Raw genomic sequence first — 24310 nt, forward strand, 5'->3', positions numbered from 1 at the left:
TCCTCCCTCTCCAGGAAAAATGTTTGGAAATAAACTTGACATGCAAAACAAATTAAGTAGATGACCCTAGGCGTGGTACCTTTTGAGTCTCAAGAATTCTCTCAAACAAGTGACCGCTGAATAAACAAAGAGCAGTGCCTCATGGTGGCAGGGGTGGGGTGGGTGGGTGACACAGCAGATGTGAAACTTTGCCTGAGGGTCAGAAACGTAATTCGTAATTCGTTCCATGTTAGGGCTCATCCTCCACTTTTTTTTTTTTTTTTTTTTGGCTGTGCCTGCAGCCTGAGAGATCAAACCAGAGGGACTGCAATGACCCAAGCTGCTGCAGTGATAACAACGGGTCCTTGAGCCACTGTGCCACCAGGGAGCTCCATGCTCCATGTCTCTGCTTACCGACAATGCTTCAGAGAGAGAGAGAATGTAATCTCTTCCCTTAGCCCAAGAAGTACAACCTCTAACATCCTTCAGCCCTTGAAACAGAAATCAGCCAGTATAGTGCTTAAAAAGGGATCAAGCAAATAACCGAGCCATGATACCGTAGAGCAGAAATTGGCACAACACTTTAAATCAATGCTCCTTGCAAAATAAAAATAAATGATAAAAAAAAAGGTATCAGGCTGGAGTTCCCCTCATGACTCAACGGTAATGAACCCGACTAGGATCCATGAGGACATGGGTTTGATCGCTGGCCTCGCTCAGTGGGTTCAGGATCCAGCACTGCCGTGAACTGTGGTGTAGGTCACACATACAGCTCTGATACAGCCCCTACCCTGGGAACATCCACATGCTGCGGGTGCAGCCCAAAAAAGACAAAAATAAAAATTAGACATTAAAAAAGGTATCACACAAATACAGTTTGGTGTTATGTTACTATAACGCTGTCTGGTGGATAAAGAGAAGCAAAGCTTAGAGGGGACCAAAAAAAAAAAAAAATGTCGAGGAAACTGGAAAAAAAAATCCGGAAAAAATGTCTTGTGTAAAAATCTCCCAGAAGCTGGGTTTAAATGCTTCCTAGCACCCCATTAATAATATCCGAAGCAGCTGTGCTCCGGCCAATTCATGAAGAAATCTAAGAACTATGATTGGAAGATTGTAAAAACACTGAAACGTTGGTGCCCAGAAAGCAACGTGGAATTTTAAATGCTGCTTGTATTTCCAGTAGCAAATTTACTAACACACCAACCCAAATATGTGAATTTGTATAATATATCATGTGCTGTAGAAATGCTTCTCTGGAGCAGCGAGAGGAAAAATGGTTATTTTGTAGAGAAATGATAAATAAAGGCATTCACTGGGGTTTTTCTGGTTTTGGGGTGTTTTTTTTTTTTTTTTTTTTTTTTTTTTGCATTTTGTCTTGATTCTCATGGACCAAAGTGTCTGCTCGCCAACACAACATTACCAGAAACGAGGTCCAGGCTGGCTTCGCTGTGGGTTTTCAAACCATAACTTCAAATTTTCCGAAGCAATTCTTTTTTTATTTTTTATTTTTATGATGGTCATCTCTAAACGTAATGCAAAGGGGCAAAGATACAAAACACGCGGTGTTTATTTAAACCGTCTAGTCATTCCCTATTTTTCCGTATGTCAGATGCTCCCCAACCTGTACATTCATCCGCTCAGCCCACCTGAAAGCGTGCTCCAGCATTTGACATCGTGGAAATTTCAAGATAGGAGCTCCGCAGGTTAAGGACCCAGGGTTGCCAGGAACGTCTGCCCCAGGCGTGGCCAACAACTAAACACCAAAACAAATCCAAAGACTTCATTTGATTTGGAGCTGCGTCGTGGCGCAGTGGGTTAAGAGTCCACCTGCAGGGGCTGGGGTCGCTGCGGAGGCGCGGGTTCAATCCCCGGCCCCTACACGTCCACATCCAGTGGGCGTGGGGTGGCCACTACTGGAGAACCTGACGGTGCGTGGCAGGGAGCAGGGCTGGTCCAGAGGAATGGCGAGCAATTTTACAAGCACTTGGGTGTAGCGCTCTGAGCGGGATCAAGTCTGTTCTTTCAACGTCATCTTCCACTCGCTCGGATGGAGAGGCATCATGCCAACTGACACAGGGAAAGCCAGCGCACATTTCTGGTTTTCATTTTCTCCACCGCGTTTTTTAAAAAATATAGATTCTCTTTGTCTACTTGGAGGGCACTATATTTTCTTTTTTTAGCAAAGAGCCCTGAGTCTCCCCGTACCGGTCAAAAGATGGTCAGAAATACAGATGAGTTACTGTTTGTTTGCTTTTTCTTTTCAGGGCCACACCTGCGGTGTAGGGAAGTTCCCAGACTCAGGGTCGAATCGGAGCTTCAGGTGGAGATCTACCCCACAGCCACGGCAACACCAGATCTGAGCTGCCTCTCTGACCCACGCTGCAGCTTACGGCCACGCTGGATCCTTAACCCACGGAGCAAGGCCAGGGATGGAACCCGCGTCTTCATGGATCCTAGCTGGATTCTTAACCTGCCGAGCCACCACGGGAAGTCCGGTAAGTTATTGACAGTGGATCTCATGTGTAGACTTAGGAGGTAGCTGGGCTCAGACCGGGTGCTTTCTTTTTAAGTGACAAGGGACAGAATGGCTGCTGAATGAACAGGCTGGCATGGGTATGCTGTCCCCTCCAGCCCTGTGGCTGTATCCATTTTTGCTGGTGATGGATGCGCTGCCTGGTTGCATTCCACAGGGGCTCAGGGAGTTCCCATCATGGCACAGCGGAATCCAACTAGGAACCATGAGGATGCGGGTTCAATCCCTGGCCTCGCTCCATGGGTTAAGGATCCGGCATTGCCGTGAGCTGTGGTGTAGGTCGCAGACGCGGCTCGGATCCCGCCTTGCTGTGGCTCTGGTCTAAGCCGGTGGCTACAGCTCCGATTTGACCCCTAGCCTGGGAATCTCCATATGCCGTGTGTGGCCCTTAAAAAGACAAAACAAAACAAACCAAAACAAACCCAGGGGCTCAGGGTGACATTCTAGTGGATGGCGTGGCAGCCGACGTTGAATGAGGCAGTGGGACAAGGGGACACTGTGGCTGATCCAGGACTCTTAAGAGGGACCCAGCCCCTTGAAGAACTAGACCTAATTCCTCGCAGCCCAGGGAGGGGGTGTGTAGGGCAGAGAGATGGGGAGACAGGTTAGGGAGATAGAGACGGGTCCAAAAATGCTCGGCCACGTGGGTGTACGTGAAGCCACGTAAGCGTTTAAGTGATGGATGCTATTCTATGATGTGAAGTTATGGGTGGTTTTTTTTTTTACTTTTTAATTTTGATCGAAGGAGAGTTGATTTACAATGTTGCAATCATTTCTGATGGACAGCAGAGGGATTGTTTTATATCAGAGTTTATATCTGTGAATCCCAAACTTCCAGTGCATCCTTCCCCCCTTTCCCCTGTGGTAACTCCCCTCTTCTCTCTCTAAATACACACACACACACACACACACACACACACACACATATATACAGTTATATATATTGTGGTTACATATCATGTTATATATACATATGTGACTCTGAGAAAGAAGCTAGGACTCTGTATGAGACTATACACATTCTCTTTCAGATTCTTTTCCCATATAGGTGATCAGAGAACACTGGGCAGTTCCCTGTGCTGGACAGCGGGTCCCCATGGGCCAGCCGTTCCAGAGACCTCCATGTGCTCATGCCAACATGGGACCGTTTTGCTTTAGAAAGACAGCGGAAGGGTCTGCTTTGCATTTCTGCACATCCTTTGGCTGCTGCGGGGAAACTCGGGGAGTTTTGCTGAAAAAAAAACCACAGTGCACTCCAAGGGGCACAGGGAATCGATACTTAAAAAAAAGCAACAAATACACACACAAACACTACAGGGCAAATGAAAACCAGCAAAGCTCGCTCGCTGGCTTTCGCCATGTCCCCTGGCAAGATGTCTCTCCATCTGAGGGAGTGGCAGATGACGTCGAAGAGGACAGGACTGGTCCTGCAGAGGCTCAAAGCTCTATACCCAAGTGCTTCTTAAACTGCGCATCATTCCTCTGGACCAGCCCTGCTCCCCGCATTGCGCCCCGATGCTCTGGGATTGCGGCAGCCCCAGCAGGTGCCGATGTTTCTCACGGAAGACACGAGCTTAGAAAAGGCACCTGCAATCAAATTCAAGAAGTGATCTACTACGTTTGGGGTGAGCAGATGCAAACGACTGCCTTCGGGGTGCATAAGCCAGGGGGTCCTGCTGTTGCAGCCCTGGGAACTCTCTCCAGTCACGTCTGACGGAACACGATGGAGGCTAATGTGAGAACAAGAATGTACACATATATGTGTGACTGGGTCACCTTGCTGTGCCGCAGAAATTGACAGAACATTGTAAATCAACTACAAAAAAAATTCTTCTTTTTAAAAAAAGGCGTGATCTGTATGTTGGGAGGGAGGTTGCCCCCGCAGACGAAGAGATGGGTAGGCATCCATATGAATGAATTCTCGTGTCACCATCTTCTTCCACACTGGGGCCAGGTCTTCCGTAGAGCTGGACGGGCCAGGTCTTGTTGGCTGAGACTCCAGCTCATTGGCTCCAAGTCTTGTACTCAAGAAAACGCCTGGAGGGCGTGCATCCCATTTTGTTTAACATTTGACTCTGGTCCTGCAGCTTCTCTGCCAAGGTTTAAGTGCGAAGGGCCACAAACAGACCGTCGATGTAGGGTGCCTAACAGGAGAGACGGGACGGCTGTGTGGAGTCACTCGATGCTCCGTCTTACTCCAGGACCGCTTACAAGGATGCCATTAGGTCTCACCATGGGCTTATCAGTGTGAAATGTGCCTCCTTTTGCTCTCTAGACAATGAGGCATGTTCTGTCTGCTTGACGCATGGAACTCTGGCTGATAAGAGGCCTGGGGGACCCCGCCAGAGACAAGGTCTGCTGTGGTTTGGAATATGAGTCATGGCGAAGCTAGTTTCTCATACAGAGACACAGCCCTAAGGCGTACATCACAGAGTGTCACAATGTGTGTGCTTGCTTATACGCTGTTTAAACCTTCTTTTTTAAAAAAACTTATCATTGTGCAACCATCCTCCCAACCTAATTTTAGAATATTTCCATCCCAAACCCACAGTCCCACCCCCGCCCTCCCCTGCAACCTGTCTCTTTGGTAACTATAAGTTTTTCAAAGTCTGTGAGTCTGTTTCTATTCTTCAAAGAAGTTCATTTGTATCCATGTTTAAAATTCCACATACAAGTCATAGCATATGATGGCTGTCTCTCCCTGTCTAGCTTCACTGAGCATGAGAATTTCTAGGTCCATCCATGTTGCTGCAAATGCCATCATTTCATTCTTTGTTATGGCTGAGGAGTAGTCCACTGGAGGCACCACCTGACACCAGCCAGAATGGCCATCCTCCAAAAGTCTACCAGCAATACATGCTGGAGAGGGCGTGGAGAAAAGGGAGCCCTATGACACTGTGGGTGGGAATGTCAACTGGTGCAACCGCTGTGGAAAACAGCATGGACATTCCTCAGAAAACTAGACATAGAATTACCATTTGATCCAGCAATCCCACGCCTGGGCATCCATCCAGAGAAACACCATCAGTCGAAAAGATACCTGCACCCCAGTGTTCACTGCAACACCATACACAATAGCCTAGAGATGGACGCGTCCCCTAAATGTCCACCGACAGAGGGATGGATAAAGATGATGTTTAAAGATTTCTGGGGAGTTCCTGTCAGTGGCGCAGTGGTTAACGAATCCGACTAGGAACCATGAGGTTGCGGGTTCGGTCCCTGCCCTTGCTCAGTGGGTTAACGATCCGGCATTGCCATGAGCTGTGGTGTAGGTTGCAGAGGTGGTTCGGATTCCGAACTGCTGTGGCTCTGGTGTAGGCCAGAGCAGCTACAGCTCTGATTCGATCCCTAGCCTGGGAACCTCCATATGCTGTGGCAGCGGCCCAAGAAATAGCAAAAGAGACAAAAAAAAAAAAAAATGGCCTTTTGTCTTAACTGACAGCAATGACGATTTCTAGCATCCTCTGCAAAAAAAACAGGTTATCTGGTTGTTTCTGTCACTCTGTGGATACACAATGACCAATGGTCAGCCTTCCAAACCGAACAGAACGTCTGGGTAGCGTGTCGCAGGCATGGGATGCCTGGGAAGGTTGCAACGGCTGCTTTATGAAGCAGGATGAAACCATGCCACCTTCCCCCATGCAGCGCGTGGTACCCAACTGTGAGGCAGGCGGGTTTATTTCTGATGCAGAGTCAAGATCGGTTAAAGAAGTGAGTATCCCGTCCTGCACAGGGAACTGCATCCAAGCTCTTGGGATAGAGCATGACAGGGGTGATATGAGGAAAAGAATGTATAATGATGTATGACGGGTTCACTTTGCCGTACACCGGAAATGGATTCCACAAGGTGAATCAGCTATATTTTAATTAAAAAAAAAAAAGCAGGTAACTCATTTTCACCCAGGGCAATGCCTTTGTCATTTTAAAGGTAAACTGAGTTTGAATCTGTCCGACATTCTTTTTTAAAAAAATGATCTTGGGCATTCCAGTCGTGGCACAGCGGAAACAAATCCGACTAGGAACCATGAGGTTGCAGGTTTGATCCCTGGCCCCGCTCAGTTAAGGATCCGGCGTTGCCGTGAGCTGTGGTGTAGGTCGCAGAAGTGGCTCGGATCTGGTGCTGCTGTGGCTGTGGTGTAGGCTGGTGGCTACATTCTGATTAGACCCCTAGCCTGGGAATCTCCATAAGCCGCGGGTGTGGCCCTAAAAAGACAAAAGCCAAAAAAAAAAAAAAAGGTCTTATTTTCTCTTTAAATTGAGGTAGAGTTGATTTACAATGCTGTGTTCATTTCAGGTGTACAGTAAAGTGAATCAGTTAATCATACGGGGGAGTGTGTGTGTGTGTGTGTGCACACTAGGACACCGTTAAACGAGATTAACCTGTGGATCAGCACCCTCAGTAAAGCAGATGGCCCGCATCTATAGGGGTGGGCCGCATCTAATCAGTTGAAGGCCAGAGTAGCAACAAAGGACTTACTCTCTCACGGGTAAGAAGGAACTGTCTTGTCTCTGTCCTGATGGAGAGAACGTCCATTGATGAACCAGGAAGATGGCTCTCAGCAGGTCTTGAAAGTCCAGCCTCCGGAACTGGGAAAAATAAATGTCCATGGTTTATATAAACAACCCAGTCTGTGGTATTTTGTTTTTAAATGCTCAAATTATTTTTATTTACTTTTATTTTTTATGGTACTTTGTTATAGAAGCATATATAGATACACACACAGAAAATATATAATAAAATATTATTTTGTGTATGAAAACGTGCACACATTATATGTCTATATATGAACATATAAAATGTAAAAATACACAATATATGTCATAATAATACATGTAATAATATAGAATATATGTTCATATATATAATACGTGTGTGCATATATGAGTATGTGTAATATATAATGTGTGTAACATGTATTTTACACACGTGTGACATACACATCATATATAATGTTTATCTTATATCCAACACCAAAGATACATTCTCTGAGGAACATATATGTGCATTCACAGATTCGCACATATAAATCTATATGCAACAAAGAGACACCAACACCAAAAAAAAGGCCACAAATGAAAACAGAGTTACCTAGGGAGGCAGAGCACCCGCTGGGCAGGGAACCTGAATTGCTCCCTCACCCCTTGGAAGAAATCAACTCAACACCTGCAATGGACGAGAAATGAAAAATAAATAATTTGAGATGGCGTTATGTCCATGACATGCTCCCGCGTCTTTGTCAAAGCTCGCAGCTCGAGTCTCACCAAGACAGCCCCCGACGTCTGAACTGGATCAATTGCGCACCTTTCCAAGGACAGCGGGGTCTGGCCTCGACGGGACTTTCTCATTTTCACATGTGATGGGTCGACTTCTCAGCTGGTTGCTCACGGGCACGCTTCCTGCTCAGGAGAAACCTCATTCTGCGTGTCTCTGGCTCCTCTAGAGAATGGAAAATAAGGCTAAGAAAACATGAGAGGAGGCAGACGGGGTATCCCGGCAGCTGTCGATGTGTACAGCTCTCCTGCATTAGAGCCTGCGAGTGCGCACACACGAACCTATCCGGAAATATGGCAACTGGGGGGATGTTTCAGGCTTTCATAGGGAAATGAAAGCCTGGCTTTTCGATCATCGAGGGAGCCTTGCATTCTGAGGGAGGGTGTATGTGTGCCCTGATTATAAAAGGCATTACACCAGTGTTCAGAATCTTATGGAGGTACCACGCCCCTTAGCATCTTATGATAAAAAACACTCCAAACATTAAAACCTATTAACCCCGTGGTAACTAGACGTTCCTGCGTGACAGCCAGCCTCTAGACGAACACAGTTTTTTTTTTGTTTGTTTGTTTTGCTTTTTTAGGGGCTGCACCTGCAGCAAATGGAAGTTCCCAGGCTAGGGGTGGAATCGGAGCTGCAGCTGCTGGTCTACTTCACAGCCACAGCAATGCTGACTCTGAGAAGTGTCTGCGACCAACACATGTCTAGCTTATGACAATGCTAGATCCCTGACCCACTGAGTGAGGCCAGGGATTGAACCCACATCCTCATGGGTACTAGTCAGTTTCCTAACCCCCTGAGCCATAGCAGGAACGCCCTACCCTAGCAGAGTTTGGTAGAACTTTCTGCAATGACAGAAGAATGTTCTCTGCTGTACTATCCATATGGCAGCTGCCTGGCACTTGAAATGTAGCTCATAGGACCAAAGAAGTAAGGTTTTAGATTTGCCTTTATTTTACGCCATTTAGTTAGCCATGGATGGCTAGTGGCTATGACGCCAGGCCACTAGAACACATCTCTAGAGGCGCTCCCACCACCAGCAGGATCACCTGGGCGCCAGGCACAAATGGACGGGCTCCAGCCGCACCTGGGACTTGCCACGTCGGAATCCTGTGCGAGCCCGGGCACATTTGCGGGCACTGCTGCAGCATAGTTTCACGTGGGCATCCCGTTTGCCTTCTGCGCCTTGAAACTGCTGCGCGCAAAGCATGGCGGTGTCCCTTCCGTCTCACCCGGCGACGATGGCTCCAGGTTCTCACCGTCAAGGACTTCCACGTTGGCGTGTCATGATCCAGCTGCGACCAGACACACCTGGGGGCGTGAGTCGCAAGGAGATGTCTCCCACGTGGACCCCTCCCCGCGGGGTCCTGCCACCAGCGAACCTGGCCCCAGGCATCACTGTCTTTGTGAAGAATTCTGGGACCACCAGGGACGCCTGGGGACAGCAACCTCCTTGACGCCTCATGCTGGCCATCACGGACCCCAGCTTCCGGCTCTTCCCAACCCCGGCTATTTAGGGAGCTGCACAGGGCACGTTCTCTGCAAATAGTTGCAGCCTTCCTCGTGCCTCACTGGCCTGGCCCGAGTCCACAGACATCAGTTCATTTCACTGGGGGCGGCCGCTGGCCCCGTACCCGGGAGACTCAGAGAAGGCACCTCCACCAGCGGGGCGAGTCCAGGACAGGATCCTGGAACAGACGGTGGGATTTTTGCGAGCTGAGCACCGGCAGAGCACGTCCCAACACCCACAGACCGTTTTCCAAACGGTAACGGGGATGAGTCCTCGCGCCTGTGTGATTTTTGGAGAGGCCAGCCTTTCCTTAGGAAAGGGCTGCGGAGTGAAGTCAGAGCCTGAGGAATGTACAGAGAGGGGTACCCAGGCGTGTCCACCCACTTGGCCCACCTGGCATATATGAGTGTTTGGAAATAGAAGAAGAGACGCGATGGCTGGTGGATGGGAGCCAGGGAGAGGGGCTGACTCTGGGGAAAGAAACGTCCCTCTGGCGTATCCTGAAAGGCTTGGAGGTATTGCTCTAAACAGGCACACAGATAACCTTCTTTTTCCTGAATGCTAAGTCAACGACAAGGATCCTTTTTCATTTGTTAATTTAGTTTGCTTTTTAGGGGCTGCACCTGCGGCATACAGACGTTCCCGGGCTTGGGGTCGAATCGGAGCTGCAGCTGCAGGTGTACACGACAGCCATAGCAACGCCAGATCCTTCTTCCTCTGAGAGGTGCCAGGGATCGAACTGATGTCCTCATGGATACTGGTCGGGTTTGTAACCACTGGACCATGATGGGAACTCCTCGTTTCTGAATTACCCACGGGGAAGAGGGAGGGACCAGATTCCTGAGGGGTGTGTCCATCCCGCGAATTGCTGGGCGAAAAAAACGAAGCCACGCCATGGTCACGGAGGAACACAGATGGCCATGCTGCTTGATGGAGGCACCGAGGTTCCCACAATGGCTTGGAGCAACTTCCCAGCCTCCTGACACTGCAGACAGAGCCAGGCCCCCAGAGGCTGCCGGGATCTGCCAAGACCCCTGCCTGGTGACGACTACGGGCAGCTTCCCAGGTCCCTACAAATGACGCCTGTGGGGCAGCATGACCTGAGGGGATGCAAACCCATCTCAGCGGGGGTGTGAAACAGAACTTAACAAGAATGGACAGGAGTTGCCCAGAGGCGCTGACCCCTCCCAATACTCTTCGCCACCTGAGACCCGACGGCACAGCCTGAAAACCCCATGCAGCATCGGAAGCTTAGACGTTTCCATAACATCCTACTTATCTTGACTCCCGGTTCATAGACCACAGGTATTTAGAGCGTTGCGCAGGCCAGGGTGGGGGCCGCCAGAACACCCGAGCACGTGCTTGGCTCAGATGCCGGAAACCAGACCTGTCTAGACGTGGCCCCCGAGGTTGGGCGCTGGGCCAGCAGTTACTGAAAGAGTTCAGTCCTAGTGTGGGGACCACGCCTGGGAATGAACTCTGCCCTGAGCCACATGGGAGCGGGGCTCGGGTTCTGCTGGGGCTCGTGTTCTCTGGGCCAGGTGCTGTCTGGTCTCTCCCGAGGAAGAGAAAGGAGAGGAGACGGAGAGATACAGAAGCAGAGCCTGCTATCCATCTGCTGCCATGTCTGCCCACCCAGCGAGCGAGCATCTATTGTCTGTCATTCTATTCATTATCTGCATATCATCTGTCTCTATCTATCTACTTATCATCTATTCATCATCATGTCTCCATCATCCATTTCTTTTCCTTTTTTTTGTCTTTATAGGGCCACACCCGTGGCATATGGAGGTTCCCAGGCTATTGTGAATAGTGCTGCAATGAACACAGGGGTGCACGGATTTTTTTTTTTTTTTTTGTCTTTTTAGGGCCACACTCGTGGCACATGGAGGTTCCGCGGCACATGGAGGTTCCCAGCTCTAACTGGAGCCGTAGCCACCGGCCTACACCCGACAGCCACAGCAATGCCAGATCTGAGCCTTGTCTGCGACCTACACCACAGCTCATGGCAACGCTGGATCCTTAACCCACTGAGCAAGGCCAGGGATGGAACCCCGAACCTCATGGCTCCTAGTCGGATTCGTTTCTGCTGAGCCACGATGGGAGTGCCTCATCCATTTATTTTCTATTCTCTACCTACTGTCTATCTATCTCTCGTCTATTATCTATTTATCTATTAGCTACCACCTACCTGTCATTTTTCTACGTATTATCTATATCTATATATCTGTTCTATCATCTCTATTTTCTACTAACCTCTTATCTATCTACCTATCATCTAGTTATTATCATCTATCTATCCTCTCTCTATTATCTATCTATCTGTCTACCTATTGAGAGATAAAGGAAGGAAGAGTTATTGTAACAACTTGGCTTATATGATTTTTAGGGCTGTCAAGTCTAAAAATCCCTCAGGCAGATGAGCAGACTGGAAATTCAGACAGTCAATGTTACAGTCGTCGGTCCAGGCAGTCTGGAAGCTCAGGCAGAACCTCTTCCTCTTGGGGGGACCTCAAGTCCTTTTTTCCTCAGACACCCTTCAACTGATTGGATAAGGCCCACCCACATTCCAGAGAGTCATGTTTTACGCAAATGGTACCGCTGTAAAAGTCCCTCGCAGATGTGAAATACCTTCCCCGAGACATCTAAACGGTTTGACCAAGTCGAGCACTGTGGCCTGGCCAAGGTGACACATGAAACGATCCATCGTGGGCTGCCTTGAAACAAAGCCACTTAGGTGGGCACATGGGAGCGGCTGCCCTAGCTGCAGCCAGTGATTTCAGATCAGCCTTCTCCTTCAGGCCAACTGCAGACAGATGAAAGCCATTCATTCTTGGACACGAGGAGGACAGAAATCTGAATGTGTCTCTTCCATCGGCCCCTTCCCTTGTCCCCCAGGCCACAGAACTCGGTAGCGCAGAGGCTGTCAGCCACGGAATTTGACCCAATGTGTGAACAGCCTCATGCTTCATTCCATCACTGCACTGCCTTTACCCAGCCCTGAAAAATCTGTCCCCTCCCTAAATCGTCACCTCCTCATTCAGCCAAAAAGGATCCTATCAGCTCCCACCCACCCACAGGAGCATGGAGAGGTTCCAGCGTTGTGTATTTAGAACAACGTCTGGGATGTGACAGATGCACAGTAATTATGCTCTTGATCTAAAAACATATCTTAGTTACAGAGACCAGAACCCCATCTAGCTGGTTTGAGCAGAAAGGAAATGTGACTGACAGTTTATTCCTGACCATTGTGGGAGAGAAACAGGGGGTGATGCTTTCCGAGAAACCACGGCGAGAAGTGGGGCCATTCACGAAAGGAGACAGACCTAGACACAGACCCTCTTAAAGGGTCGGAGGACAAAGCTAGATGCTTCGGAGGCAAGAACGATAGGACCAGGGTCCATGGCATGAAAGGAAACCAGCCAGACCTCATGGGGACCTTAGCATGGAAAGGACACAGCTGTCACACCTCGCTCTGCCGTCTCCGTGACACCAGGGCTGGACAGTGGATGCTGCCCCAGCCTCTCCAGAAAAGCCCACCTCATTCTGTCAGCTGGAAGGTGTGTTCCTGGACCGCGAAGCTCAGCTCCAGGACACCTGCAACACTGGTGGACGGACCTGAAGGAGTCTGGCTCGGCGGACAGTCCCAGCTGCCACGCGTCCTGGGACACGGGTGTGTACCTCTCACTCCTCTTGTCCAGGGAGGCGAGTTCGGAGGGATTTCCGGCTTGCAGATGGCAGGTTGGTGAGGCTTCCTGGCCTCTACAGTCATGGGAGCCAGTTATTCATAACAGGTGTCTCCCTCTCTCTCCGCCTCTCCCTTTCTCTCTCTCAGTGGATACACAGAAAGATATGACAGGTAGATAGAGAGACAAAAAGAAAGATATGATCATAGAATGATATAAAGATAGTAGAAAGATATCAATTGATAGATAGTTAAGATAGATTGGCAGAGAGAGAAAGGTGAACAGATAAATGGATAGAAAGACAGGTAGATACACAGATGGAAAGATACATAGATACAAAGTAGAAAGAACTATATAGAGAAGATACATAGAAAGATACAGAAATAGAGATAGAAAGGCAAACAGGTAAGTGGATAGAAAAAGAGATATAGGGAGTTCCCGTCGTGGCGCAGTGGTTAATGAATCCGACTAGGAACCATGAGGTTGCGGGTTTGGTCCCTGCCCTTGCTCAGTGGGTTAAGGATCCGGCATTGCCGTGAGCTGTGGTGTAGGTCGCAGACGCGGCTCGGATCCCGCCTTGCTGTGGCTCTGGTCTAAGCCGGTGGCTACAGCTCCGATTTGACCCCTAGCCTGGGAACCTCCAGATGCCACGGGAGCGGCCCAAGAAATGGCAAAAAGACAAAAAAAAAAAAAAAAAAAAAAGAAAAGAAAAAGAGACATATATATAGACCGAGAGCTGGAATGATAAATCGATCGACTGATAGGCAGGCAGACAGACAGACAGCTACATAGCTAGGCAGATTAGACAGATTTCGTATCGGTTCTGTTTGCCTGACAAAGTGAGGTCACCTATACTTGATAATGGCCATCATTGACCTATAGATCAGATCTTGCCAATTGCCTGTTTTTGTACATGAGCTAAGAATAATTATACATTTTTTAAATGGTTGGGACAAAAGTCCAAAAGAACTATATTCTGCGATACTTGAAAATCATGGAAAAGTCACATACGTACCATGTCACGCGCCCACAACCACGTCCACCCGTCGAGGCTATGTCCATCTGCGTGCCCACCGCAGGGCAGAGCTGAGTCCTTGAGTCCACGGGTACAGCCCCGATGTTTCCTCTCTGGATCTGCAGGGGAAAAGGCGGCCAAGCCATGTGCTTAATGTCGCTGAGCAGAAGTCACACAAAAACCTAAAGAGGCAGGGAGTTCCCATTGTGGCTCCGCAGGTTAAGAACCCGACTGGTATCCATGAGGATGCGGGTTTGATCCCTGGCCTCACTCAGGGGGTGAAGGGTCCGGCGTTGCCACAAGCTATGGTGTGGGTTGCAGATGCGGCTCAGATGCCACGTTGCTGTGGCTGTGGTGTAGACCTACAGCTGCAGCTCCAATTCTACGCCTGGCCCGGAACCTTCCCTAAGTTGCAGGTACAGTCGTAAAAAGAAAAGAAGAAACATTTTGCCTCACTAATAATTTGCTGTGTAACTGTGAAGGATGATTGCTATGATACAATCTTGCTTGGATTTTTCCTTGTCAAATGTAACAACAGTTTCATTTTTTTTCCTTTCTGATTTCGGAGTCTCCTTGTGAGGTTCCTTCCTCTACACATGAACTTAAAAAAAAAAAAAAAGAGCTGTCCTGTAGGACTGCACAGACCTCACTGATGCTTTGCTTGTGAGGGCTTTCCACCTCTGGGGACACAGCGTCTGCAGGGCCCAGGCCACCCCAACAGACCCCAGGGGCCGCCAGGACTGGGTGTGGTGCTGAAGAGGTCCCGCTCTTCCAAACAGTCGGGCTCCGCAGAGCTTCCCCGCGGCTGCCTCACCTCCCTTTGGAAAACACGACCCATGACTTCCCTTCCTGCCGGCAGTCAGCGCCTGCCTCTCCCTGTCAAGGCCCCACCGGCCGAGATAATCACACCCCCGAACGGGTGACCGCAACCACTGACTTCGCCAGCATGTCAACCCCGCGGCAGCTGTTCCCCCGGCTCGCGTTCCCAGGGACCACATCCCGTCTGACTTCGCGGAGCACCAACCGAGTGATTGCTGCGCGTGCGCATCTCCAAGCCGCGGCGTGGACGATGAGGATGGAGGCAGGTGTGACCGTGGAAGCGGCCACGGCAGTTTGGAGAAAACAGAGCGTGAGAGCGAGTCTCCCCCTGAGGATGTCTGGGCTCCTTGGCTCCCCGAATAGGTGGGGGGGGGGGGCAGGTACCCAGATGCACCTGGCTCACCTCAGCTCTGGGTCTCAGCAGGCTGCACCAAGGCGGCGCGTCAGCTCACTGCCAGGGCAGACTCTCCTTCCAGGATCTGCGAAGGGGACAGCGCCCCTCCCTGGTGGGTGCAGTTATTGGTAGTGATTCCAGATATAAGAGGAAGGGGGTGGGGGGAGAAAAAGAATCTCTGGTTTCCTCTACCTGCTGGAGCACCTTCTAAACATTCCAATCAAGAGATACGCTGTTTTTTCAGTTTTGTTTTTTTGTTTGTTTGGTTTTTGGTTTTTTTCGGCTTTTTAGGGCAGCACCTGCAGCATATGGGTGTTCCCAGGCTAGGGGTCGAACTGGAGGTGTAGCTGCAGGTCTACACCACAGCCACAGCAACGTGGGATCCAAGTTGTATCTGTGACCTACACGACAGCTCATGGATCTTTAACCCACTGAGTGAGGTCAGGGATTGAACCCGTGTCCTCATGGATCGGAGTCACGTCCTTAACCTGCTGAGCCACAACTAGAAAGCCTTTTTTTTTTTTTTTTAATTGCATCTTTCCACTCTGGAAAATGCCATCTGAATCCAAGAAAAGGACTGATGTTGGGTAAGAGCCATGAATGACAGACACACAGACCCGACAACTGGACACCCTTTTGTCAGCAAAGGAGGGTCTTGGGCTGGTTTCCAAGGCTGAGAGCGAGTACAAACACGAGCACAGCTGCAGACGGGGAACAAATTGTGGAAAAAAAACAGGTTGAGCTGGTGCAAATATTTGTGCTTCTGTCCTCCTTCCCCCACGGCATCCCCTACACGTCCAGCACAGGGAACGCTCTCTAATCACTCGTGATGGAACATGATGGAGGGTGACGTGAGAAAAAGAATGTGTATCTATCTATGCCTGGGTCCCTTTGCTGTACAGCAGAAACTGACAGAACATCGTAAATCAACTATAATTAAAAAATTTAAATATATAAATATCTCCTGTTTAAAAAAAAATGCACGGCTTTACATCTGGGATTGATAAGCAATGAGGTCCTGCTGTGCAGCACAGGGAACTCCATCCAGTCTCTTGGGTTAGCACAGGATGGAAGATAGTATGAGAAAAAAAAAGAAGAATGCACATACAAGTATGACTGGGTCGCTTTGCTGTACAACAGAAATTGAAGGGACCTTGGAAATCAAATATACTTTAATCAAAAATTTAAAAAAAATATGCATGGCAAAATAAGATGTCCTTAAGCAAATAACTGGATGCAATTCTCTGATGCCCAGGATTAATTCTCAGATGAGTCGGGGGTCCTAGGAGAGGCGTGAGAATGGGTATAAATTCCACAGGCTTACCCAAGGGGTGGTCATTGTTCAATGTTATGGCTCCAAGGAGGATTGAAATATACTAGTCTCCCTACTTCTGTGTCTGTCTGCAATTCTCCAAACAGATACAGAGCTGACTTGGAGTTCCCGTCGTGGCGCAGTGGTTAACGAATCCGACTAGGAACCATGAGGTTGCGGGTTTGGTCCCTGCCCTTGCTCAGTGGGTTAACGATCCGGCGTTGCCGTGAGCTGTGGTATAGGTTGCAGATGCGGCTTGGATCCCGCGTTGCTGTGGCTCTGGTGTGGGCCAGTGGCTACAGCTCTGATTCGACCCCTAGCCTGGGAACCTCCACATGCCATGGGAGCAGCCCAAAGAAATAGCAAAAAGACAAACAAAACAAAACAAACAAAAAATACAGAGCTGACTGAACCCTAGCAAAGACTTAGAAGACAGAGGATGTAAAAACTGACTCTTTCCTCATCCCCTCACCCAAAATGTTTTATGTCCCTGTCAACCACAATAACAAGATTTTTTAAAAAGTTAATTTCGTTATGAGCTTCCTGGCAGCCAAAGGAAAAAAGTATGAGACCTCTGTCGATAACCATTGCCCAACTGCATTTCCTAGGAAGAAAAGCTGTTCTGGTCATATCTCTGAGTCATTCATTCCCAAAATAATCTTCAAGCATTCCTTTGGAGGGAACACCAGTGACTCAATTTGTAAAAGCACTCTGCTGTCCATATTTTCAGGGTGTAATAACAAAGCACTGTTCAGGGGAAGCGATTCTGTGCAGAACTATCACAGAAGCTGGGCGAAGACCTCAGCTTTTGGAGGGTCCAGGGTGAGTTGGAAATAACATCTATTCCATGGTCCTTCCAACCATCCTTTCCAAAAATCACATCTCTCCAGCGGTTGCTCAACCCATGTGGACGGCATTTTAAGGTCATGTTCTCTGGCAAAGGGATGGAAAAATCCACATTCTCTGTGGCTGAGTAATGGCTGATGCATAAACCCTCATAACTGACCATGCCAACAGTGGGATTGCACGTCTGTCACCGGGCTGATGGCAGAAGGGGGGTAAGACACTGTGCGCCTCTAAGTGCAGAGCCTGGCGGCCTGAGGTTGAGTGCAAGTCAGAAAGAGACAGATACCACACGACATCCCAGAAACAGGGACTCTACCAAACACGACGCACTAGTGACTATAATGAAATGGAGGCAGAGTCACGGATACAGAGAACCAAGTGGTTCTGACCCGTGGGGAGGGGGCGAGGGGGAGGGGAGTAAGAGGTGGAAACTCTTAGGTATGAAATAAATAAGCGTCAAGGACAGATTTGTGCAACGTTGGGAACAGAGCCAAGATGTTACAATAACTATAAACGGAGCATAATCTGTAAAACATTGTGAATCACGACGCTACAGGCTTGTAACCCACACAATACTGTACATTAACGACACTGCGGTAAAAAATGTTAATTAAAAAAGTGTCCTCTTAGAGTGCCTGGGTGGCTCAGGAGGTTAAGGATTTGACACTGTCACTGCCGTAGCTTGGCTCGCTGCTGTGGTGCGGATTCAAAGTCTGGCTCAGGAATTTCCTTGTGCTGCAGGTGAGGCCAAAAAAAAATCCTCTCTCTCTGTTTTTATATATATCTATGTATACACATACATACCCATAATGTATATATAATTTATATATAATAATATATGCACATACATACCCATAATGTATATGATTTATATATAATACACACACATATATACCCATAATGTATATATAATTTACATATAATGATATATACACATATATACCTATAATGTGTATATAATTTATATATAATAATATATACACATGTACACCCATAACATATATATAATTTATATATAATAACAATTTTATATATATAACTTTACTTTACATAGGTCACCTATAAATCATTTTAGCCAGGGAAATGTTTCAAATTCAGATTCAGAATTCAGCCACAGCAATAGAGCCATCACTCTCCCGTGAAACTTGTGGACGCGAGCCACGCGGTCTCTTTGTGAAGTTTCAGGAGGCATTTCAGGCACACGGTAATTGGGAGCCATCGGCACCGCCGTATGGGACCGCTGAACACAAACACACTTCCTTCCGGTGACCCTCTGCCAGAACCCATTCTACGCGATTTAGAAAATGTATTACATCAGCCACTACAAGTGAAACCGTGGACCTACTCCCGAGTCCTTGTGTTTTGAAGGAAAAAGCTTTGCCTTTCACCTCCCAGGCCCCTGCTCTGTCTCAAAAAGCTGACTCCAGAGTTCATGCTAAGGAAATACGGTGACAGCTGAACACGAGTTAAAATAGCCTCCAGGAGGTTCAGCCCCTGCCTTGACCATGAACTTGCTCTCCCTGGCTTTGCACAAATGACCTCTTCTTTGCTTAACGGCTTTCTCTGGCTCATGGTTACTCTCTAGTAGAGTTCTATGTTACCTGGTGGTGTCTTTTGTAACTGGAACACCTCCTAACACCCCTTCCCTGTAAGCAAACTTCATTCCAGAGAGAAGGGCAAGGAGCCATCACCCCAGAGACAACCAGAAACCATCACCAGACCCACTGATGCTGGACTCGACGACTCTGAACTGATCTATGGAGGGAGAAGAATACAGACCCCTCGATCAACAACGCTGTCTTCTGAGCTCAACCTCGAAGAGCCCTGGCTGTTCCCTCTCAAGGGAGGGCACCGCTGGGAGGGGCTGCCCTGCTGGAGCCTCCTCTGCCTGGCAGAGCCATAGAGCTCTTCTTTCTGCTTTACCCCAGCTCTGTCTCCAAGACTTCACTGGTGTCAGGGGACAGAGGCCAGGTTTGGCTACATAAGGACAAGAAGCTCATGCGCTGGAACAAGGGTCTGTTGAGAGCTGATTCAAATCAATGACAATCCGATCAGGATCCGGCTGCTGTTCTGACACCCTTAGGGCCGGGGAGCTGAAGCGTTTCACACTTACCTTTATCTGCCATGGCAATGGAGCTCTGAGCCCTGGGCTGTGTCCCACGGTGAAACCGATTCCTTTGCATCTTATCTCCTGGAGGGAGTGACGGCAACATGAATTGCGGTGTGAACAGCATCCAGAGCAGGTCAAATAGTTCACACACATCCGAGGTAACAGACGGCTACGTCCACAGCAAAACACGGGACCTGATTCAGCCATGAGGAGAAGTTCTGGTCCCAGGTAACAGCCCACTGATGTGGGCTCCCATGAGCTTCCCCAGAAGCCGCCGATCCTGTAAATCTCCAGTGTCCAAGGATGCTTGTGCCTAGGAAGCTCACACATATGCAATTCACCTCCCGTGCTCCATCAGAGAGAAGTGTTTCCCACATTCAAACGTGTGCTCAACAGGTGTCTGCAAGGACTCTACACAACAATAATAAGGGGGAATAAAATGAAATACCCAAACTGACAACGCTGCCTGAGTTACCGCAGAGTAGTCTATGGACCCACGACACCAATGACTACGGTTGTGTACGTGAGCGAATACGTGTAACCATGACCCTGAAGCAGGTCAAACGTAACTGGCCGGGAGTCACATCACTTTCAGGAAAGAGGTAGGAAGGGCCACGTCTCAGCTCCATCTCTAGGGCTGCAGCCCTTCCTCAGGTAACTAAGGGTTTCATCAGGTGGGTTTTCATTGGAAGAACGAGGGTAACAGCAGAATGAGTGAGGGCATCATCTGTGAATGATTGATTGGATCGATGATAGACACAGATAGATGATAGATAGAGAGACAGACAGACATAGATGAGAGACAGTAGACATCAATGATAGAAAGACAGACAGACAGAAAGATATGATGGATGGATGGACAGACAGACAGACATACAGATGGATACAGCGATTATAGATAGAGATGGATAGATGGATAAAAAGATAGAGAAATAGGTAGACAGATAAGATGGATGGACAGTTGATAGATAAATAGATATTTTGGCCGGATGGACAGACATATACATAGATAAAATGATAGATAAATAGAAGAATGACTTACAGATGCAATCAGTGGTAGAGAGATGTTGGAGCAGATCAATGATGGGGGGTGGACAGATGATATTAGATACACAGCTCCTGAGCGATGGAAGAGTGGAGATGGGATAGAGCCATGGGGAGATGAAAGACGGATAGATGTGACCCACGACAGCAGATGGATGACTGACAGATACGAAAGACCGAGAGGTGGCAGAGTCACCGCATCCAACACGCGTCCCACATTACGTGAGCGTCTCCGTCTACAGCCACAGCCATAGAGCTGGGTTTGTCACATCAAGCAACCCGACAGTCGGAGGCTGGCCGTTTCAACTGAGTTGACGTGGAACTTGTCCATCAACGCGTTGGGTACTGAATGTTTAAAAAGCCAATTCTTTGAAAATTCTCCGTTTACCAGCATACTCGCTTCAGAGGAGCTGACACCCCTCCAGTTCCCTGGAGACGGCGAGGACACATCTTCCAAAGGACCCGCGTCCCCTCTGAGAGGGGACCTCACGCCACCCCGTTCTCCGTGTCCCCGTCTGGAGGAGACGACACGTTCTTCTCCTTTGCTCCTACAGGGAAACGGATTCGGGTTGTTCATAAATGAATCCTAGCTTTCTACGCGGAAGGCATCTGGAGATCCAACGCGTTTGGAGAATCATTTTTGAGGCTGACCTCGCCCACGCTTGATGCCTTCGGCAGGGGCTGGGGCGAGGTGCTAGTGCCGCTGAACAGACACGCCTCCTGGACGGGGGACGGTGTGCGTTGGGCCAGTGGAGAAGTGCTGACCTACATCTAAAGGGGGACTATTTGTTTCCAGCCTCTGCTCATGGCTCGCTTCACCCTTTTTTCTTTTGAAGAGTCTTCTAGTTCCGAGGCAGAGTCTGGGCAGGCGGGGGGCTGGGTGGAGAGGCACTGCCTGGGCCATCAGGATTCAGGAACGAGGACCTGGGAAGATCAGGCAACCTCGTGGCTCAGTCCTCAGCCTGGGTTTGGAAAAGCATTTTCCTCTTCACGTTCTGCCGTGGACCTTCATTTCCCCTTTGCGAACCTGCTCTGTGCCCAAAGAAAATGAAAACACGAGTTTGACGACATACATGCACCCCTATGTTCCTCGCAGCACTATTCACAACAGCAAAGACATGGAAGCCACCGAGGTGTCCACTGACAGAACAATGGATAAAGATGTGGTGCGTATATGCTATGGAATATTACTCAGCCATGAAAAAGAACGAAATCACTCCTTTTGCGGCCACAAGGACAGACCTAGAGACGATCATACCATGTAAGTCAGACAGAGAAAGACAAATACCATATGATATCACCTCTATGTGAAATCTAAAAATAAGATGAACATAACAAAACAGAAGCAGACTCACTGATCTTGAGAAGGAACTAGTGGTGACCAGTGGGGAGAGGGGAGGCGGGGGGGGGCAGGGTTGGGGGAGGGGAGTGAGCAGTATAAACTGTTAGGTATACAATAGAGAAGCAAGGATATAAATAGAATATAATAACTAGAAATGGAGCATAATCTATCAAGACTCTATGTTGTATACCTGAAACTATGGTCATACCGTAAATCAATTATACTGCAATAAGGGAATAAGGAATAAATGCATAAAAGCAGAAACCAAAATCGAACCTTGAGTGGATGGATTTCAGGCAAGGCTGAGCTCTGAAGGCAACAGTCTACAAAAAGTTCTTTCCCCAATAAGGTCACCGTCTCAGGTCCTGGAGGTGGAGTCCTGATATCTTTGGGGCCATTGCTTCAGGCTCTTTAAGGAAGACGGTGTCACACTTTTAAAGGGCTATGTCTTTTTAATGACTACCAGACTCGGGGCGCCCTGGGGGAAGAGCGGAATGGCCACTGGATCCTGACCATCTGCTGAACGCCGTGTCTCTGCTGGAAGGGAAACGAGCCGAGTTAGAACCACAACCAACCCTGGGAGTCTTTCCCTCTAGAGTTTACAACTATGTCAGAGAGGTCCCAAGACGTCATGGGGGACAAACCCGCACCAGACCCCCCCCCCAGCCAACATGTTCCCCGTTCGTGGGGTCTCTCCCAGAGAAAACAAAGGGATGCTTTTGCTCCATTATTCCCAGCCCTGGCCCGTCCATCCTCTTCCATTTCTGTTCTGCTTCCCTCCATCCTGGGAAGCAAGATGAGCCTCTATGACGTAGACGCGGGGACCTTCTATCCAGCCTGTACCCTCGGGATGCTGGAGGGCTGACAGCCCTGGGGTCAGGAGCCGACTGGACGTAAGAGAGGAGTTTTTGAACTCAGAGGTCCAAAGGGACTAGGGATCAGCAAAGGTGAGTGAACCTCAACTCTCCAAGAAAGAAGAGAGAAAATCTTTCAGGGCCACGGACAAGCAGAGACGGAGATGCCCTCAAGGCAACGCAGTTCTCCCAAAGGAGAGAATAAATACTCTTATTCAAGTAAGAAACGGGAACAAATCCTAGAGGATTCCAACAAAATTCCAGGGGATGAACTCTGGTTTTTTGTTTTTTTTTTTTTTGGTTGTTGTTGTTTTTTAACTTCACATCTGGAGCTCCCAGAATCTGTCAATTTAGCAGATTTTAAACATAACGGACACACATGCAGCTTCTCCATGAATTCAAAATGCTGCCGTGAAGGCGCTCTAGGCTTTTCTCTTGGACGTTGACACATGATATCACAGAGGATGGAGCAGTTGATAGCAACAGTGTCGAATCACTTTTTCTTCCCGCTCCCCTATTTTTTCATATCTCCAGCTAATTTTCCCAAAGACATGGGTCCTTTTTTTTTTTCGTTTGTTTTTAATAATAAAGACTTTTCGCATACACCCTTAGGTCTCTCGTAACATGCTTCGGTGATGGAAAGAAAGTTTCCATCATTAATGAAAAGCATATGCTGAGGTTTCGATGACATCAGTCTGATTCCTGGAGAAGGATGGGACTTTGGGAGTTCTGTGCCGTTAACAAAAAAAAAAGAGAGAGAGAGAGAGAGAGACAGAAAGAAGGAAGCAAAGAGAAGGAGCCCTACTGTAATTCACACCAAAGGAAATATGTGGAAGAGGATAAAAAAATTAATGAGCCTCTCCTGTGGTTGTACCAAGGATCTTGTGAAGCCATGGTTTCAGGCTGTAGCAACAGCATCAGGGCCCATGAGGCTCCATGCCCATCTGAGATGCCACGCCGGTGTCACAACTTCAGCCTGAGGGTCCAGTCCTCCCCCCCAAGCCCCGCCCTCCTGGCTCTTCCCGGCCTCCCCATCCGCCTCCAGCATGACTCACGTCTTCACCGCAGGCGGCTCCTGCCCCGACGGCCACTCCTGTCCGCCCCCTCCGCTCCTGGGGGAGGCACTGCCCTCGCAGGCCCTTCTGGTCCTTCTTCCCCTTTGCCTCCACCGACGTTATATCATGTCCAGATGTCCGACGGGGCTAGACGTTTGTCAGAGGAAAAAAAAAAAGAAACGGCAGACACGCCAAGATGTTGCGAGACCTCCTGCCTCCTTCCTGAAGCTGCGGTCCCTTCGTGCTCCTTCCTGTCTGGAGAGATGCTCTTGAATGTGGAGCACACTCGTTTTTCTCCTGTGGTGTCGACTCTGCTCAGTGAGGTCCGCTGTGCTTCTGACGTGGCCCTGGGGGGACATGCCCTGATCTCCTTTCCAACCCAAAAAGCCGTCTTCAAGAATGGACCTTCTGGAGCTGCACCCCAGGAATCCTTCTTCCCTGCTCTCCACAACGTCGAGCCCTTCTGCTCTGCCCGCCTCGTCGTCCACTACGCTTCATCGATCCCTATTTCGTATCCCTTCCTCTCCTCCACACGCTCC

At 48.8% G+C, this 24310-nt stretch overlaps 1 long non-coding RNA gene across 3 annotated transcripts in view; it reads right to left on the reverse strand.

Moving 5' to 3' along the window:
- The window catches only part of LOC110257746 (uncharacterized), a 54034-nt gene extending 34416 nt beyond the window's left edge, over positions 1-19618 (reverse strand). For 2 of the 3 annotated variants that reach the window (XR_014834941.1, XR_014834939.1), the window contains exons 1-5: positions 19480-19618; positions 13996-14114; positions 7815-7949; positions 7602-7676; positions 6990-7099 (exon numbers count right to left, since the gene is read on the reverse strand). This is a non-coding gene — a long non-coding RNA (uncharacterized LOC110257746). Of the gene's footprint in view, positions 1-6989; positions 7100-7601; positions 7677-7774; positions 7950-13995; positions 14115-19479 lie in introns of all 3 variants that reach the window. The other variant, XR_014834942.1, reaches the window with a different exon arrangement.
- Between the last annotated feature and the right edge of the window lie 4692 nt (positions 19619-24310).

The sequence above is a fragment of the Sus scrofa genome, chromosome X, assembly GCF_054392235.1.
Source record: "Sus scrofa isolate SSC_HxYL_T2T_F1_AM1 chromosome X, Sscrofa_HxYL_maternal_Yorkshire_Landrace_v2.0, whole genome shotgun sequence".
NCBI classification, from domain to species: Eukaryota; Metazoa; Chordata; class Mammalia; order Artiodactyla; family Suidae; genus Sus; species Sus scrofa.